Raw genomic sequence first — 21,137 nt, forward strand, 5'->3', positions numbered from 1 at the left:
AAAATGGTTTGACCGCCAGGACGAAAAGGTCAGACACAGGAAGGATAAAATGATTGGTTGTCTTAAGTGCTGTACACTGTGTATGGGAGTTTTTTGTTCAGCAACAGAGTGCCTACACAGTGGTGACTACACCAGACAGCCTAGGTGTGTCTAGGTTGTTCATGCAATGACAATATCTCAGAAAGTGTTTCCCTTCATTAAGAACTGCATGACTGTATTGGCACTGCACCAGGACTTAGCCCCAGGATTGTCCAGGACAATCTGATATGGCAAGAAAGAGCCGGACCCAGTGGCACATGCCTGAAAACCAGCCACTCTGAAGGCTGAAGTAGGAGGATCACTTGAACTCATAATTTCAAAAGCAGCCTGGGCAACATAGCAAGACTGCATCTCCTCCGCTCCCACCCAAAAAAGACTAGGGACTTGGCCTCTCTTGCCCACAGCTGGTTCCCTTTCCACTTTTCTATCATGTTGTAATGCAGCCTAAGTCCCCTTACTAGGACAATGATGCCATGCTCTTGGACTTCTCTTTATAAAGTATGCAGTATTAAGTATTTTGTTATAGCAATACAAATCAGACCAATATGAGGAGTAAGAAGAGTCTAAAACCCTTCTCCCAAAGAGACAAGGTCTTTAACCATGACAAATGCAGATGCAGGAACATAAACTTTTTTAATGTTTTTCACTTGAAAGAAATCACTATTTTGGGGGGCTGGGATTGTGGCTTAGCGGTAGAGCGCTTGCCTCGCATGGACGGGACCCGGGTTCAATCCTCAGCACCACATAAAACTAAAGGCATTGTATTAAAAAAAAAAAAAAGAAAAAGAAAAGAAAGAAAGAAATCACTATTTTGGGGAGGGACTAGATGGGATCCTGGGGATTGAACTCAGAGCCTCATGTATATTAGGCAAGTGTTATACCATCTAGTATCACCAGCCCAAGGAAACCTTTATTAGGATTTGAAACAGAACACAGACTAAAAACACAAACTAAACCTATAAACAAGTTAAATTCATTTCATTAAAAATACTCTTAGATCTTGTCAGAAAATAAAGGCCAACACTTGAAGACAATACTTCAGTAAAGGGGCTGGGGATGTGGCTCAAGCGGTAGCGCGCTCGCCTGGCATGCGTGCGGGCGGCCCGGGTTCGATCCTCAGCACCACATACCAACAAAGATGTTGTGTCCGCCGAGAACTAAAAAAAAAAAAAAATATTAAAAATTTAAAAAAAAAATACTTCAGTAAATAAAAAAAGAAAAGAAAGAAAGAAAATTAATGCTGCCTTATTAGTTTTTAAATGTCAAACACAGGCCAGGGCTGTAGCTCAGTGGAAGAGCACTCACGTGGTACGCACAATGTCCTAGGCTTAATTCTCAGCACTGCCAAGAAAAAAAGCCAAACACCATGGGATTCATGTCAGAAAGTATTAAATGAGTAAGAGGGTCATTTTACATTGCTGAAGTTTAAAATTCACAATGATGGTGTCAATCTTTACATTCTGAACATTCTTTCACTGAAATAAAACCCATATGTTTAAAAATCCAGAAGAAACATCAAAGACTTAACGAACAAATTTAGCCTTTTCCAAGAAGATACTTAACAGACAGTTAACAAAGACTCCCTTTCCTCGTCCATCTTGCAATGTAGGTTAGGGAATCTAACCTGCACAACGAATAAAGCTAACACAATGGGTAGCAAATTTTGAACCCCACAGAAAATAATTTCATTTACAATGGTAAAGAGCATTTGTGAAAAATGCCACAAGGAAAATTTCAAATCCCAAAATAAAGGTATATTTACATTTTCCACTGTCTTACTACAGTGCCAAAAAGAAACTAAATAAAATTATCAAGATCCCCTAACAATTTCAAAAGTTTAACCATTCTCCTGAATAATCACTGGATCAAAGACAAAACTGAAATTGTAAAATTATCTGTACAGTTAAACAAGAAAATATAAGCCACAAAATACTCTAAAGAAAGTAAAAAGGGGCTGGGTTTGTGGCTCAGTGGTAGAGTGCTCGCCTAGCATGCATGAGGCACTGAGTTCGATCCTCAGCACCACATAAAAATAAAAAAATAAAGATATTGTGTCCACTCAAAACTAAAAATTTTTAAAAAAGAGGGGCTGGGGTTGTGGCTCAATGGCAGAGCACCTGCCTAGCATGTGTGAGGCACTGAGTTCGATCCTCGGCACCACAAAAAAATAAATAAGTAAAATAAACGTATTGTATCCATTAAAAAAAGAAAGAAAGTAAAAAGGAGTAAAGAAGACTATTGTCTAGAAAAGAAGCAAAAGACTTGGATAAATTTGATAAATAAATTCAAGCAGGCTCTTGGACAAGTCTCCCAAGGACAGAGCAGACCATCCACTCAACTAGGCACCCAGGGGCTTCCCAAGCAAGTACCAAAGGCCAAGGTGGAATCACTTCACGCTACTCAGACAGCTCCAAAGCACCAGGAAAAGATCTGACAGACTAATATAATCCTGATAGAAAACTGGATGAGAACCAAAAAAATGGGAAAGGCTAGTACATACTACCACTCACATCAGGAGATAGGAGGAGGAAAAACAGTAGGACCAACAGAAACCCAAAAAGGCATCTGATAAAACTCAATGTCAATTTTTGAATAAAACTCTGAGCATATAAGACACAAAGAAAAAAACAGTCGCCCCCCCCCCCCAAGAAAAAAATTCCTATGCCATACCAAAAGCAAGGAAGAACTTGGCCAGAAAAACGCTCAGGGATGCCTATAAAAGCCAGAAAAGGAAAGGAGTTTGATAGAACTTCCAGAACAGTCTTCTCTAACAAGGACTAACCAATACACAAAGAAAAAGATTTTGAAAGCTCAATTTATGAAAAAGGGAATGCAAAAGATTTACAAGTAGTGGGTCTGTCTACACAGAAAATGAGGTGGTTTTTGTTTGTTTGCCACACCTAGAATTGAACCCAGGGCCTTGCACATGTTAGGCAAGTGCTCCATCACTGAGCTACATCCTCAGCCCCAGAAAACAAGTTGTTTAAAATTTTATATATATATATATTTACTCACATGATCTCTTTTTTAAAAACTGTGTATGCACATGTACAGTTGTGCTAAGGAAACAGATGGCTGCATCCCATGCAGTTTACATGGCAATCTTTCCAAAATGAGACTACAGGGGTGTGTGTGTGTGTGTGTGTGTGTGTGTGTGTGTGTGTGTATGTGTGTGTTTTGATACTCAGGATTTAACTAGGGGTCCTTAACCATATCCCCAGCCCATTTTATTTTTTGAGACAGGGTCTCCCTAAGTTGCATAGAGCCTCATTAAATTACTGAAGCTGGCCTCAAATTTTCAATCCTCCTGCCTCAAACTCCTGAGTTGCTAGAATTACAGGTACGTGTCACTGCACCTGGCACCTGGCTAGATGTTTCTTTTTGTGCTTATCTGTATTTTCTAAACTCTAGTTATGTCCCTCACATTGTACTAGAAGGCAAAATGAGCAGCTCAATTCTTAGCGCCTATGCATGGTAAATAAATTCAGAAAAGAAATGAATGCAAAACAAGTAAAAAGCTAAACTTGGAAAAATACAGGAAACAAGAATTTAATTCTTCAGAAATATATGTGCATTTACAAATATCTGGTTTTATTAATGTAATCTCTGATTTATTTCCTATTTAAGAAAAAACTCTTAAGAAGACGAAGAAAAAAAAATCCCTTTCACTTACAGTGATTATCTGCTTGTACCTATTCAAACAAATGCTATATATTGACACTTCATTGCCCCTATTGTTATCAAAAAGAGTAAAACAAAATATATTTAGAATTACCAGTTGGACAAAAACTACTCTGATGCTGTGATCAACAACGGGGGCGGCTGCTGTTCCATAAATACTAAGAGCAAAAACAATCAAGTACATTAACCAAGAGCACCCTCTAGTGTTATAATATCTACTTGGCACTTGGTAAAAGTAAATCATAGGATAAAAAATTTTAAGAAAATCTATTTTGGAAAATTTCAAACATACATAAAAGTAGAATTAAACCACATTTTTAGGGACTAGGGTTGTGGCTCAGCAGTGGAGCACTCACCTAGCACATGTGAGGCGCTGGGTTCGATCCTCAGCACCACATAAAAATAAATAAAGATATTGTGTCCAACTACCAAAAAAAAAAAAAAATTTTTATTTCATAGCCAACTTATTTCTGATTATTGATTTTTGTGCTCATGGCTCACTGGACACATATGTTTCATTAACATAAATAAGCCATTCTCAATAACTCAACTTACAGTAAACCCTTGATTTTTAAGCAGAGAACACAACCAAATAAGACAACATTTCCCAGCTTCCCTTGCAGACAGATGTGGCCAGCTTTGCCCAATAGAACATGAGCCGAATAATCACGCCCTCCCCTTCCTGTGTCTTTCTTCCCCCTACTGCAGAAAACAAATCTTAGACCATGTTAAAGAATCAATACTCTCAGGATTGAGAAAAAAAATACTCACAAGTAATCTGTGAGAAAGAAGCTTCTGTCAAGACTTGTTGAACAGGTTTCTTTTCATTATTTGAATATGTTAGAACACCCAACACTACACCCAACACACACACACACACACACACATGCACATGCACATTTTAAAAATGAAGAATTCTGGGCTGGAGATGTAGCTCCAAAGTGGAGGGATTACCTACCATGTATAAAGCCCTGGGTTCCATCTCCCAGCACCCCCCCCCCCCACATACACACACACAGAGACAGAGACAGAGAGAGAGAGAGAGAGAGAGAGAGAGAAGGAAAACAGAAAAAGAAACCTGATATTTCAAAAACAACTTTATACTTAAGTAATGTATAATGTGCTCATCTCAAAAACAAATCTAACATTAAAAAAAAAAAAAGACTCCATATAGAGAAAGAAATAAATCTGAAGAGAGTACTGGCAAGATGGTATTATTTGGAATGACCCCAATTACCAAATTTTCAAAAGGAAACAGATCAGAACATATTCAAACCTGGGGAAGGGGGTGATGGGGGGGTTGAAAGTTATTTTCCTTCAGAAGGGCCAAACAAGGTTCATGATAAAGGGTAAGTGTCTGGGCGAGATGAATAAATTCATTGTTCACCTTGGCTATCAGACTTATTAAACTGGCCTCTTTGGCAGACACTTAAAGGCTACCCAGTCATCCAGAATCTCTAGGCATGACTTGGAATGTGTGCTGACAAGCGCCCACCAGAATTCCGGCAATGAGGTGAAACCAAAGTTCACTCAACTTTGTCAATCCACTGTGAAGACTGCCGGCTTCGACCTCGAGACTGACATCAGTGTGCCTAGCACCCACAAGAAGCCTCAAAGAGGTTAGTGAAGAAACGGCTCTGCACTAGGAGTCCATGGTGGGGAAATCACAGCAACGTCATTAACCAGTAGCCAACAATGTCCCACTCTGTAAAACAGGGGTGCTGCCCTGCATCTGTGGGTTTCACACTTCTGTTTTTAGTAATGGAACAAGCATCCTCAAATTGATCAAAACCTGGAAGGGGGGAGGGAATCACAAGTAGGTGGATGGTGTCATTAACATGAAGATTTACCGCTCTTCACTGCAAAAGTTTTAATATGTATTTTCCGAAATAATACCAAAGAGTCCAACCGGTAAATCAAAGATTCAATAATTTAATGAACTTACTCTCAGAATGAAAACACATTTATTATATGTTCTAGCCTACAAATATTATGCTACACTAGACCCCAGAAGAAAAGGTTGTTCTAGAGCTAGGAAAGCATAAATCAATTACATTAAGTGATTTAAAAATAGAATCTGATTTTAAAACTTCATTCTTTGAATTTAAGAAAATCATATAACAAAATAGAAACAGCTAGCTAACACAATACCAAGTGCTGACAAAGACAGAAAATAACAGACTCCCAGTCATTCCTGGAACGTGTGCAAAAAGGTACTTTGGAAAACTGGTCATTTCTTACCACATTAAACATAATTTTATTCTAAGGTTTAGAAGTACTACTTCCAGATATCTACCTTGTAAATGAAATCCTGTACATAAAAATTTATAGTGATTTTATTTATAAATAAAACCATTATGTACAAACCCTGGCACATCCCTATTTAAACAATAGATAGCCAGGACTGGTGACGCAAGCAAGCCTGTAATCCCAGCAGCTCGAGAGGCTGAGGGAAGAGGATTGCCAAATTCAAAGTCAGACTCAGCAACTTGGTAAGGCCCTAAACAACTTAGTGAGACCCTATCTGAAAATTTAAAAAAAAAAAACAGGCTGGGAAATGTGGCTCAGTGGTTAAGCACATACACAAACACACAGACATACACATACACACATAGTAGGCAAACAGGAATTCTCCCTGGTGTGTTGCCAGAAATGTAAATTGGTACAAACACCTAGGATAAGAATTTGGTAACACACAGTAGGTGGAAGAGGGTTGCACTATGCTCTAGCAAGACCAGGCCTCAACATGTTCTGCCCTGAAGATGCTTCCCCAGGTTAGGTCAGTCACCACGTTCATCATGCTGCTGTTCTTAACAGCACACTCAGCAGGAGAATCTGGAAGTCGTGACATATTTAAGCAGTGGAATAAAGTGAACAGTAACAGAAATGACCTCTAGCCAGTTGGGCCAACATGACTTGAAAACCATCACTCATACTCCAGAGTGACTGAGTAGGCTGCAGAACACACACCCCATGAGGTCCTTCACTTATGGTTTTAATGATGCAGTCAATACTGCACCGTGGTTTATGGATGTGTAAACATGTCTCACAGAAGGAAAAACATGGGCTGCAAAGCTGCTCTGAAAAGAAAGGAGGAGGAGATAAGATAAATGAAGTCACTAAAAGGATACCTGTAATGCTTTATTTTCTGTAAAATGAAAAACCTGAAGCAAAAATGACAACATGCTTAGACTTATTAGATCTGGGCACCTGGCACAAGTGTTCATTCTTTCATTTTCTTTATATTTGTAATTTCACAATTAGAAACAAAAACTCTTGACAGACTATCTCTATGATGGCACATGGTGGCAACACACCTATAATCCCTGCTACTCAGGAGGCTGAGGCAGAAGGATCCTAAATTCAAGGCCAATCTCAGCAACACAGTGAGACTTTGTCTCAAAGAAAGGTTATCTCTAGAAGGATCCACAAAACCCAATAAAGCAGTTGCCTCCAGGGAAGGGAACTGGAATCTCACAGAGCCTTTTGAATTTTATTCCTTTATCTATTTATTTTTATTCTCTACCTATTATTTTAACTACAAATAAATGTGATGCCCTCTTCACCTCTAACCCCACTTTCATGGGGGAGGGAGGGCAATGACCCTCTAAAGTATTCTTACTAAGATTAAAAAAAAAATGCCCCTGAAGATGGGATGAAGAAGCTCTACCATCTGGGCAGGGAAACCTCCCCACTCTTAGGGTCATACCACTTCTAAAACTCCATCTTCCATGAAATTATAGACATTTCCCCAAAAGCCAGACACCAAAAGTTCTCACTGTGCCACAGCAGTGACAGCAGTTCTGACGTTACCTGGGGAGGAAAATGCTCAGAATCTGTTACAACAGCTCCACACAGACCCTCTGCAGTGGTTGCCTTGTCCTCTGTGGACAGAGATGTACACAGATAGGCAGCCACCATCAGTCAACACAGCAGGAGGCGGGAGGGCAGGAAGTGGGGGTGGGGCACTTATCTGATGACTTATTTTCTTAATGAACTGAGCGGTGCAGGTCATGGTGGAGACTAAGGAGGCTATGTATGAGAGTGGACAGAAGAGGCTGTGGAGGGAGGAAAAGGATAAGTAAAAGGATCTGACCAGAGATGAGGACAAAATTCAAAATTCAAGTCCCTTTGTGCCTAGAACTCAAATTACTGAGAGAGAAAGTTGGCTTCTCTCCAGCTGAGTTCAACCAACAACAACCACACACACACACACACACACACACACACACACACACAAAACAGGACTGAATCACTGAGGAAACTTGACAATTCCAGGGGTAGCTCAGAGTAAAGAAAGTGTGAAGCTAGTAAGATGACAGCCCCATGCCTACCTACAGAGTCAACTGCAGGTAAAAGGGGCCAGGAAGGTGAAGCTAGAGACCACCAAAGGGTATGAAGAACAGGACTGCCGGAGCAGAGGCGTGAGCTACAAAGGGCAGCGAGAGTGCACACAGGACACTCTCTAAACTTGAGCTCTCCAAAGTGTCACCTGGGAGATGACAAGGCTGTGATGAGCAGAGGTGAAGCTTCCTTCAAAAGAGAAAGTGAAGGGACAGAGAGGTCCAGAGGCCATATGAGCCTAGAAGACACAGTAGAAAGAAAGTGACAAGCCAGGAGTTGACATTTAAGGAGCATAAAATATGGCCAGGAAGTGGGCAGATGACAGTGAAGAATCTAAAGGGTTTCACAGAAGACTGGGGCAGTCTTCAAAACTGACAGTGTGGTTGAACCAAAGACTTGGCCCACTGTTCTCTCTACCTGGAATCACTGTGACCCTGGAGAATTCCTAGTCATATTTCAGATCTCTATTTAACATCGATGGTAGCAAATCCTTTTCAGACTCCTCACAATCTAAATCATACACTATGCCCTTTGCCATTCCCTTGAAGCAATGACCGTGATTCATACCAACTATCCTTCCTTATCCAGATCGACACTTGAGTTCATGCAGCGAGGAATCCACATGTCTGAATCTATGGTTCCTAAGTTGTGGCTAGCAAAAAATGATATTTTGTAAAGGGAATACCTGAAAACGTGTTGGGCAAATCACAGCGTCAGGAGTGCAGGCCTCTTGCACACTGGCTTCAGGACACCTTAGCCACATAGCCTCAGAAGTAATCTGCTTCGATCCAAGAACTGCCAAAACTGCCAAGGCTCATTTTTTAGTTTAATGGGATTCTCATTCCATTGATTGCTGAAGGGAATATGATCATGTGTGAGCTTTCTTATAAGAAAAATGTGAAAAATCATAAAAAGAGCAGAAAATTAAATTTTACCACTTATAATTCACTCAACAAATCATAAAATCGCCAAATTATCATTAATGTCCCTTTAGCAGAGAAGCACATGACGTGGTGCAAAATGTTTCTAGGTAGTCCTTCAACATCGTCAATCAAAAGCTCTAAAAATATACATACACTTTGACTCAACAATTTTACTCTTAAAGAAATTGATCCTAATAAGCTAAATTAGGCTCAAATTTTTCAGTATTGAGAGTTAAAATACTGCTTAGAGTAACCCAAATTGGAGAGGAAAACATTACTGCCTATGTTTTTTTTTTTTTTTTTTTCCCTTTTCTTTTTTTGCAGCACTGGGGATTGAACCCAGGTCCTTGCACATGTTAGGCAAGCACTGTATAAGAGCCACATCACCAGTCCCTGTAATCTCAAAACAGAATATCATGGGCATTAAAATACTGGTAACAGCAGTGCTCACCGTCATGGCAATGTGTTGAGTGTATCTGTAAGTGGACAAGAAAATGGCAGGTCGTAACCCAATGTGACGATTCCTTTTCAATGAGTGTACATATATACATGCAGAAAAGGGGAAACAACTGGCCAAGGTAGCGTGTACACACCCTTAACCCAGTGACTCAGGAGGCTGAAGCAGGAAGATTGCAAGTCCAAGGCCAGCCTCAGGAACTTAGGGATACCCTTGCCTCAAAATAAAAAAGGCTGGGGATGCAGCTCAGTGGTAAACCACCCCTGGTTTCAATCTCTAGGAACAAAGAAAAGGGAGAAATACCAAAATGGAAAGTGATTATCTCCAGATGATTGACTTTTTCTATGTTCTTGTTTTTCTACAATGTTTATGTACCCCTTTGAAAAAAGTATTGCCTAAGAACAATACTGAAACCCTAAACTTCAACTTGTCTAAGACTATAAGCTATGGAACATATTTGAGATTCTTGGGTTTTAAAAAACTGCTAAACATATGTACATTAATTTAGAATATGTTAAGAAAAAAATTGTTCTTTTTTAAGCCAGGGTGGTGGGGAATCAATTTACCTGATGAACTGATTCATAAGTATTTTCCAGGAAAAGGAAAACCTTTAAAGTTGAAAGGGAAAAAGTGAGGAAAGGGAAGCTGTGGGGACATCACTCGGCTATGAGTATGCATTATTCTGCAGTTCCTGAAACACAAGTGGCCTACCCTATGAAATACCAAAAATCCCACAGCTTAGAAGTTGAAAACATTCCTCAGTGGTAGATTTCCTGGTGCAGATTAGCTACTACATAATTCCATATGTTTCTTTTTATTTTATTTAATGTAGCTCCTAAAAAGTTACCTGTGTGGGGCTGGGGATGTGGCTCAAGCGGTAGCGCGCTCGCCTGGCATGCGTGCGGCCCGGGTTCGATCCTCAGCACCACATACAAACAAAGATGTTGTGTCCGCCAAGAACTAAAAAATAAATATTAAAAATTCTCCCCCCTCTCTCTTTAAAAAAAAAAAAAAGTTACCTGTGTGACTCCTACTATAATTGTACTGTACGGTGTACTGGTCTCAAGAAAGTGGATTCAAGGAAATGAGAAAAGAAAATGGCACTTCCAAGCACACACACAACCATGGTGATCATGCTGAGTGTGAGAACTTCTGATACCCTGACTTCTCTCTCTCTCTCTCTCTCTCTCTCTCTCTCTCTCTCTCTCTCTCTCTCACACACACACACACACACACACACACAGTGGCATGGCCATGTATCTTGGCCCAAACACCAAAACAAATCCTATAATTGATATTCTACACAATTAGCTCTGCAGCCTGCATGGACAGCAGCTGCCTGCCGTGACCTAAATTTTCACACATGCAGAACCAGGAGAAGGAAGGAAGGAGCCAGATGTGAACAAGGCTGAAGCAGAAATCCATGTGCTAAGAACAAGCGTAAGCTGAAAGGTCAGAAGGGCTGGACTCAGGGGCTCTTTGCTGGAAGCCCAAAACCAGCGTAAGAAATCTAAATAAAACAGAGCCCACAAGGTAAACACTGCTCAAATCCAGAAGGACTTTATAACTACCAAACTGCAGGTTCCAGCTGGGGATGGCAAACCTAAAACAAAATAATACCTGTATTTAAAGGTTCCAGCTGGGGATGGCAAACCTAAAACAAAATAATACCTGTATTTAAAAAGGATTATCATTAGAAAGAACGGAACAATTTATTGGTACATTTTTCCATAGCACGCAGAAAGTCAGCATAATCAGTTGGTCTTAATCCAACACTAACTTGCTGATTTTTAAAAAAATCTCCAATTGAAAAGTCCAGAGTTGTTCTAATCTGCTTGGAATCTCTTTCATGGTAACCGTTACACAACCATTCCATCTTCTTTTCTTCCTTCTTATGTAAGCTCTATAATCACCACCAGAGTTTACATAGGTTTTTGAAACTGCCCAATTTCTCCAGTAAATATTTAATTCTCTTGTTGCTATGAGTCGAACCATAAACAATACAACATTTTTATATAACATGTTTAGTAATGAGAAAATAAGACACTGATGTCAACAGCACACAGAGTCTATAAACCAAAAACACCAGAATTACCAGGGAGGCCTCTAGGAAATCGGCCACCCATAAAATGAGAATTTCTCCTCACTGCTCAAAGCTTTTGATTGAGTTTATATCCAACTCCCTCTACATCTGTGATATTCTAGCAACTTCTAAAATGCACCTGGACCAGGTTCCTGGCACTGACTAGAACAGGTGTTCTCAGCTATAAAGGCCAGGTACCAAAATGACACCTGTATGTTCTTGATGACAAAGATGAAAGGTCTTCTCTTTTCTCAATTTAATAAGGTAGTTTAGGATCTGTACTGAAAGCCTAAAAACAAATGGAATGAATCCAACTGTTGACTAGTTTCCTGATTCAGACAATGGTCTAAGTGTGGATAGGGAAACGGACCACATTGGAGGCAATCTGCCCGCCCACTGAACAGACAAGGATGATGAGTAAATAACAGAAGAAACACACAGTAACCACAGCACGGCTCGGGAGAGTCGGGAGAACGGAACTCCAGGCTCGAAATCATCAGACATGGCTTTGGGAAGTGGAACTTGAGGTCAGTGTTGCAAGACAGCCAGAGCCTTACAGGAAGGCCACCAGGGAGGTCCAGATGAAGACTGGTGTATGAGGAGTCTCCAGAACAGAAAACACCAGCTTCGCCATGGCCCAGGGTGAAGTGGAGGAGAAAATCCCTCCACTTGGACATGAAATCCTCACTTGTTTCTTCAAAACTCTTATCTCCATAGGTTTCAAAGTGATTTTCAAAGGGTCAGAGGAACCTCAAAAGTCAAACTAATTGTAACACAGCTTTAGGAAATACACGCTTTGGGCAGGTGACGACAGCAGAAAGTCCACTGCAAGATCATCTCAACATCAAGTGGCACAACGGCACACGCCAGCCATCCTAGTGACTGTGAAGATAAGGCAGGAGGATTTCAAGTTCAAGGCCAGCCTTGACAAACTCTGAGACTCTGCCTCAAAATAAAAAATAAAAAGGTCTGGGGGTAGAGCTTCATGGTACAGTGCTTGCATAACATGTGCAAGGCCCCATGCTCCATCCCTAGCACTACACAGAAAAGAGGCTACTATGTTAACCCAAGTACAGCTGTCACTGGGTGTCTGCTGGGGACTGGTTTCAGTCCATCCTTCCTAATCTATGGATGCTCAAGTTCCTATATAAATGGCACGGTTTTTGCATATAACATCATGGGTCTGTGTATTTTAAATCATCTCTAGATAACTTATCACAACTAACACAATGTAAATAGTTGTTATACTGTATTGTTTAGGAAATGATGGCCAAAAAATATATATACATATTCAGTACAGATGCAGTGATTTCAATCTGCTGTTTGTTAAATTCATAGATACAGAACTCATGGTCTTTGAAGGCCAATTATCTAAGGACCTTGGCAACTAAGAAGATGGAAGTGACAAAGTAGATGAAAGAGGAAATGATTTCAAAGAAACAGGTGAAGACTTGGTGTCAGAGAAAAGAACAAGGATGCCCTCTCCAGAAATCAGTAAGGTAATGGGGTCTGGGATCTGGATCAGTGGTAGAGTGCTTGTCCAGCATGCATGAGGCCCTGGGTTCAATCTCCAGCACCACCAAAACAACCAACTAACCAAAACCCCTAGGAACAGAAAAAGTAACGAAATGGGCATATGAGGCAAATCAAAAAAAGTGTGGACGTGCAGAATCCGAGTGGGTACAGAGGAAATCTGAAAAGTGCCCACCAAAGACTACCAGATATTGTGAGAAGAGCTCTATGAAACAACAGCAGGGACAGAGCTTTGTGAATGAAACCCAAAGGTGATAACTGAAACTCGGAGAGTTGGAAACTATTTACTTTGCAGATACCCCTAGACAAAACTCTTTTCCTCACCTCCATCATCATTAATGTTTATTTTTTTTTATTTTTATTTTTTGTAGTTGTTGATGGACCTTTATTGTATTTATTTGTATGTGGTGCTCAGAATCGAACTCAGTGCCTCATACATGCTAGGCAAGTGCTCTACCACTGAGCCACAATCCCAGCCCCATTAATAAATGTTTTAAAGAATGTAACATATACACTTTGATGACAATGGCTTAAGGGGGGAAAAAACTCCAGGACACAAAGGAAAAAGAAAATGGAAACAAATAGACAAAAATGTTCATAGTGGTAGGAATAAGAATACTCTTTTTCTTCCTAATTTTTAGAATATACCAAGTTTGGTTCTGTTCCTTTTTTTTTCTTTTAATAGTAAGATAAGGCTTCTTTTATTAGAAAGTAAAGTATTTCTAAAAAAAGAAAATGATCCAATGTATGTATTAATGAAAGCTTTTATAGATGTATACCTAAATAGTGAATTTCACTATATGTAAAAGCAAATAAATAAAAATAACCTTGACAGAACATTACACACCATACTGAATACATCCAATTTGGACAAGGTAAAGCATCAGACCCAATATCAATAGGAGTGTCATTTCTTGTAGCTTTTGTATTGGACAACTTGCCAATATCTATTAAAATTTTAAAATTATATACACTGTGCCCAATAATCTTAGCACTAGGTTGTTCTTTCCAAAAAGAACAAAGCTATTGTAATATTGTTTACAAGAGCAAAAAAACACTTAAATACCAAAAGTGTCCATTGAACTTTGGGATAAGGGAGAGGAAAGGAGAAGGAAAAAAGAATGCTCCCTAGCAATGTATATGTGGTTATATTTACAGATTGCCTGGAAAAGGGTGAAGGAACAGTTCTTGAATCACTTTACCCCAGTGTACTCCTCTGTGACCCTGACCAAGGACCCAACAGTAGCAGGCACTGAACAAAGGATTGCTGATGATTTTTTTAAAGAGTCAAAAGCATGGAAAAAAAAATATGAAAATATTTACCTCCTACCTTGTAATTAATATAAATGGCAAGACTGTGCCTGTTCATTTTCTAGTTTAATCTACTTACATGGAATTTGGCCTAAAGAAGTCCATTACCTTATCATTAACAGTAACCTAACAATTCGTTATTCCCAGTTTGTGCATTCAGACCATTCCTGACATGTACAAAGGGCAAGGTCAAGTACAAAAGGGTTCTGACGGTAAAGAGCTGTCAGCATAATTCTATCATGAAACACAGAAATGGGCATTGTGTTTTAGATCCACCTAAATGCTGTGGTACAGACCTGTCCATATGCTCTCCCCGTTACAAGTCGCTGAGCTACATTTCCTTGTGCTGCCGACGTCCAAGCTCAAAGCCCCACGAGAAGTCCTGGTTGGTGGAGTCAAGTCCTAGCCAGAGAAAAGCAAATGACAAATTAAAAGTAATCATAGACAGGTACAGTGGCGCACACCTGCAATCCCAGGGGCTAAGGAGGCTGAGACAGGAGGATCAATAGTTCAAAGCCAGCCTCAGCAAGGGCGAGGCACTAAGCAACTCAGTGAGACCCTGTCTCTAAATAAAATACAAAACAGGGCTGGGGATGTGGCTCAGTGGTCCAGTGCCCCCGAGTTCAATCCCCAGTACCCCTCCCCTGCACTCCCAAAAAGTAATCACAAACCCAGGAGACACTCTGCATGAATGGAGTCTATACTCACTCAGCCATGCCCAATCCTAGAACACACTCTATTATTTCTTCACTCTTTTGTTTTGCTTTTTTGAACCCAGGGCGTTTTACCACTAAGCCATATCCCCAGACCTTTTTATTTTGAGGCACAGTTTCACTAAGTTGCTGAGGCTGGCCTCAAACTTGCAATCCTCCTGCCTCTGCCTCCATATTGCTGGATGACAGATATATGTCACCATGCCAGGCTTGAAAATTCTCTTAATAAAATGTTTGAAAAAATTGCTTGCAGGGTTGTGGCTCAGTGACAGAGTGCTCGCCTAGAATGTGAAAGGCGCTGGATTTGATCCTCAGAACCACATAAAAATAAATAAACAAAATAAAGATAATTGTGTCCAACTACGAATTAAAAAAAAAAAACTGCTTGCAAAGCTATTACCCAGATAAAGCCAGGCTTTCATTCACTTACGTACATCTACATAAATACCAGTGGTCTCACCAACTTGCCAGGCTGGCCTTGAATTTAGGATCCTCCTGCCTCAGTCTCCCAGTCACCGGGATTACAAGCATGCACCACTGCACTCAACTATTACTTCCTGACTCTTATAGAATGTCTGTCTCTGAGGCACCAGCCCAATTCTAGGCTGGGTCACAAACTGCACTCTCAGTTCCTTAAAAATCAACTCTCGTGCTGGGAATGGTGGCACATACCTATAATCACAGCAGCTCGGGAGGCTGAGGTTGGAGGATCTGGAATTCAAAGCCACTCTCAGCAACAGCAAGGCACTAAGCAATTTAGTGAGACCCTGCCTCTAAATAAAATAACAAAATAGGACTGGGGATGTGGCTCAACGGTCCGGGTTCCCCGGAGTTTAATGCCCAGTACAAAAAAAAAAAAAAAAAAAAAAAAAATCAACTCTCCAATTGCACAAAATATTTTTAAACAATTGTATTTTAGACACCTGTAAAAAAGCAATTTTGCACTCTGTTGGGCTAATACACTAGCACAGGACTTTGATTTAAAAGAAAAAGAAAATAAGAGTTTTTTAGTTTAAAAGCCAAACATTTTAATTACATGTCACATGTGCATCATTTCATCTTCACAACAACCCTTGGGAGCTACCAGGTCAACAGTTTGCAGTAAGAAACCTCAGGAACGCAAAACCTCCTGGTCAAGTTTGTGGACTTAAAACAGGAAGCAACAACGAGTGTAGGAGTCAGAACCCATCAGATGTACAGCAGAGCCCTCACCTATAATTGCTACTCTAGGCTACCTTAAATGCCAATGCAAATATAAACTGAAAGTATTGTCTTTATGGGAAAAAAAAATAGACTCATTAATACATTGGAATAGTACTTCTCAAAAAGCTGAAAACACTATTTCTGAAGCTGAGTTCTCAGCAGGTACACAGATGTTTCTTTTATTATTCATTAAATGAACATGTTTTATACACTCTTGTACCTGTGCATGCATTTCACAACAAAAATAACTCAAGAGCCACACTTGGTGGCTGTCTTAGGAACAGCCAGTGCTGCCCCAGCCATGAGCATGGTCCTCCCAAATGAAAAAAGATGCCCAAGGCAACCCACAGTTTAGCCAGATTCTCAGTGGAAAATAGCTGTGCCGGGAATCTTTCAACTCTTACCATTAGCTCTTGGGCGAGTCGGCATCAAGCCCAGAGGCCCAGAGGTAAATAAGCACTGAAATGCCAACAGACTTACCCCAGTCCAGCCTTCAGTGAGCCTGTATTTTCTTCTTTTTTTTCTTTTCCTCCAGAAACTAAACATTGGTCTTTCACTTAACTCATACACACACACAAAGGCTAACTTTCAGCTAAATAAACCATAATAATGTATACTGTTCTTTGAAAAATGCAGGTTGCACAATATATCTAGTATGATCCCACTTTTATTGAAAAGAATAATTAAACAGTACATATTTGTGTACACAGGTAAGGGCTGGCAAGGATGCACATCAAGCTGCCTTGAAGTGGGGAAGAGGAGTAGAAGAAATCATTCGGTTTTTCCAATTTACTTTACACAATTCTGACAAGTTAGAATTTTTCTAATATGTGTACACTTCTTTTGTAAATCCTTTTTTTAAAAACTAAGACGTGTTAATTTAAAAAAAAGTTCCATGAGGGCAAAATTTCACATTAAAAAAATGTCATTTTAGCTGCAAATCCAGAAAAATTCTGAAAGATCACATAAAAATACTTTGACTCCTTAAAGACTTATTTTTGGAAAGTACTTTTCTAGGCTGGTTAGTAAGATGAGTGGAAAGGTCTGGCTTCCTATTCCACTGGACCACACCACAGAATTGGGTCAGAAGTTTTTATACTGCAAAAATGCAAATACACTTTCGAGAAAGGAATCATTGAGAAAGGAGTTAAGCAGGAAGAACCACTCTACAAACAAAAACAAGACTGGGTTATCAGTGAGTAAGCACCCTTGAACTTATGTCAGAGTACAGGCAGAATGCCCCTCCCCTTTGTAGGCTCTACCAAGCTCTGGAAATATGAAAACTTGCCCTTCACACACAAGGCCATAATGCTGACTTCAAAGCCCAGACCCCTGCAACAGGCCAGAGGAACATCACAGGGAGCACAAGGTCGACCACCTGACTTTTCCCCATGAAGGCTATGCTGAACTCACAAGCCACTCTGTTGCTCTATAATTGTGGTTTGTAAAAGTACTTGAAGGTTAAACATCTCCAATTCAAAAATCCAAAATCTGAAGCTTTTTGAATGCAAACTTGATGTCATAAAACTTTGTTTAGTGCACAAAATTATTTTAATATAGTGTATAAAACTACATTCAGGGACTGGGGGTGTTGCTCAGTAATACAGCATGCGCAAAACCCTGGGTTTAACCCCTAATATAGGGGAAAAAATTACCTTTGGGCTCTATGTATAAGGCATATATAAAACAAATGAATTCTGTGTGTAGACTTGGGTCTCATCCCTAAGGTTTTTCACTATGTATATGCAAATATTAAAAAAAAAATCTGAAACACTTCCTGTTTCATGCATTTAGGATAAGAGATATCCTAACTGAATATGCTGTAGCTTTCAGACTTTAATTTCATAGAGAAAATAAACAAATATCACCAAAAATTTGAGAAGGAAATCATACCAAACTGCCAGTTTTTGTCTTTTACCATGTTATTTAACATCCATCCCTGAGTCTCTCCATCATTTTCTTTAAAAAGGGATGTAAAATGTTTCAAAAACAGAAAGGATAGAACCCCAGGGCCCACATCATCCACAGATCAGCATCTCTGAGCTGCCAAATACTTGTTAAATTCAGTAAAGGCCAAAACACCTCCTGATTTACAAAACTAGAACTAAAACTTATCTAATGCAAATTAGAAACACTTCCTGTATAAGTCAAAGATACTATTAGAAAACTAGGGCAAACAACACACTACCTATTCTTTATGCTTTTATATTTAGTTTTGTGTGTTTTCTTTTTTTTTTTTTTTTTTTAAGATTTAAACAACAACAACAACTTTGGGCACAGTGGCACATGCTTGTAATACCAGCGACTCTGGAGTCTGAGACAGAAGGATCAAGTTTTGAGATCAACCTCAGTAACTCAGTGAGACCCTGTTTCAAAAATAAAGCACCTATGAATTAAATTTCTAGTACCATACAATGAATCAAAATGCTTTCTGCTGTCATGTATAACTAATTAGAACAAATTAAAAAGTAAAAAACAAAATTCTAGTACCAAAACAAAACACAAGTGTACACTTGGAACTCATGACGCAATTGGCAAATTTTTTAGGAAAACTATTTTTTTTTTAAAAACATGAACAAGGCTGGGCTGAGTGGGCTCTACAAGTGGTAGAGCAGTTGTCTAGCATGCACAAGTCCTGTGTTTCATCCTCAACACTGTAAAAAAGAAAACCTGAACAAGTAGAGAAAACCTGAATAAGTAGAGAAAATTACAAAAAGCAAAGAAACAGCCTCAAAAAAGGATGCATGCTCAGACTAGTCCACAGGTTAGTTATTTCCCAACCTTTCGGGTAAGAAATGGGAAACGGGAAAGCTTCCCAATTTCTTCTGGAAAAAACTGATAAACCGACAAAGTATAAGAGAAGGAAACTGAGTTAACCTCATTGCCATTCCTATTTTGTTTCAAAAGAAAAAAATTCTTGACATGAAAAGACTGACATCTGGTTCCAATCTTGATTCCTTTGATTCACGTGTGTGTCTTCTTTTATGAAGAGTAAGTGCCTTTTACCCATTTTTTTCCAATAGGTGCTAGAGTTTTTCTTATTCATTTGCAAGAATTCTAAAGTTAACCCTTTGTTGTGCTGCCATTTGTTTATACCACTTAAAACAAAGGTCATTTAAAAAAGTATTTCTGAAGTCAAATCTGAATCTCCTTCTGCAATGACCTCCTATCACTTCCACACTTAGGAAGTCACATCCCACTACAAAATCAGAGAAACAGTCATCGTTATTTGCAGCTAGATGTTTTTGGTCAAAAATCATTTTAAGCGAGGTGCAGGGACGCACGCCTATAATTCAGGTAGTTTGGGAGGCTGAGACAGGAGGATCATAACCTTGAGGCCAGTCTCAACAACATAGTGAGAACCTAAGTAACTTAGCAAGATACTGTTACAAAATTTAAAAAGGACTGGGGATGTGGTTCAGTGGTTAAGCATCCTTGTGTTCAATCCTCAGTACCCAAAAAAATTTTTTTAACATTTAACATCCATCCCTCTAAAAGTACACATCGAACAAAAATAATTGTTTTATGAAAATCACTAGATGAGTATAACTATACTCACTTTAGTTATAGAATAAGTAAATGTCCAACGTTTAAGAACTATCTAAATAAATTATGACATCTGGGTAATCTGGGTATTTTATGATAAAATACTATAAAGTCATTCTGTAATACAATATCTAATGACATAGGAAAACAGTCCATCTGTTACTAAGTGGGGAAGGTAGAGCAGATCATTTCCACTTCATAAAAACCACCCTTGGTCAATAAGTCAGGCAGAGCGGGACACTTACCTATGTATCGACTGTGACAGATTATATCTAAGTATTGACTTCCAAGAGTGTCAGATGGCAGGTAATGTCCTCTTTATGCTGTTCTGCTTTGTGTGTTACTAATGAACATGCATTATATTTGTAATTTTTCAAAAGTTTAAAATTCATAAATACATATATAAAACAAGTCACTAAAAATAATCGTGCTCAAAGTTTTAGTTGGCACAACTAAGATCTTCAAAAAAATTTAAAGATGACTTTACTTAGCATGTTTAATCCCATGTTTAAAATGGGATATTAAACTTTCAATCCTAGGAAAACAAGGGAAGGGGAGAGAGGAGAAAATGGAGGCTCGGCCAATTCTAATTATGTGAAGGGTCTAAGAAGTAATGCCCCAATTTTGCCAGGTACTGTGGCACACACCTATAATCTCAGTGGTTTAGGAGGCTGAGGCAGGAGGATTACAAATTCAAAGCCAGTCGTGCAATATATCAAGGCCCTTGGCAATTAGTGAAACCCTGTCTCAAAATAAGCAGGGTTGGGGATATGGCTCAGTAGTCAAGCACTTCTGGGTTCAATCCCAGGTATTTAAAAAAAAAAAAAAAAAAAGAGGAGGAGGAGGAAGAAAAGAAGGAGAAGAAAAAATTTTCCCAATTTACAGCCTGGCAAAAATATCAAAAGTAAAAACACAGTCCAATGGCAATTACCAGGGGTAATAAGTCAAACTCAATAACAAAAATGGTTTGGCTTTTCCCTTAATCAACTGTGCCTCTGCATATGAACTAGCGCTCCAACTCTGCTACAAAGGCTATGTTATGTGAACTATCCGCAAAACTTCCTAAAACCTTTTCTAAAATGTCTTGGAGTGTTGACTACAGTGACTTGGGGTCAGAATTTTGAACTCAGAACTAGGAAGACCTGGAAATGGTTTTGCCCGAGTGCAAGGGAAGGCTGCTCCTCCCAGCTGTGCCCCCACATCCAACCCAGCACCATGCCCAAAGACTGTGACAGCACAGATGGGTAAAGGGATAAACACCAAGCCCAGAATCTGGCAGCCCCTCCCTCCAAGGACAGTGGAGG

General features: G+C 39.5%; 1 protein-coding gene across 3 annotated transcripts in view; it reads right to left on the minus strand.

Annotated features, from left to right (window-relative positions):
* The window catches only part of SLC23A2 (solute carrier family 23 member 2), a 155,759-nt gene that overhangs the window by 118,813 nt on the left and 15,809 nt on the right, over positions 1-21,137 (minus strand). For all 3 annotated transcript variants that reach the window (XM_081289303.1, XM_081289304.1, XM_081289302.1), the window contains exon 2: positions 14,668-14,773. The gene's annotated coding sequence lies outside the window, so the exon portion shown is untranslated. The remainder of the gene's footprint in view (positions 1-14,667; positions 14,774-21,137) is intronic.

This window comes from Spermophilus citellus (assembly GCF_964194105.1).
Source record: "Spermophilus citellus genome assembly, chromosome: 4".
In the NCBI taxonomy this organism is placed as follows: domain Eukaryota; kingdom Metazoa; phylum Chordata; class Mammalia; order Rodentia; family Sciuridae; genus Spermophilus; species Spermophilus citellus.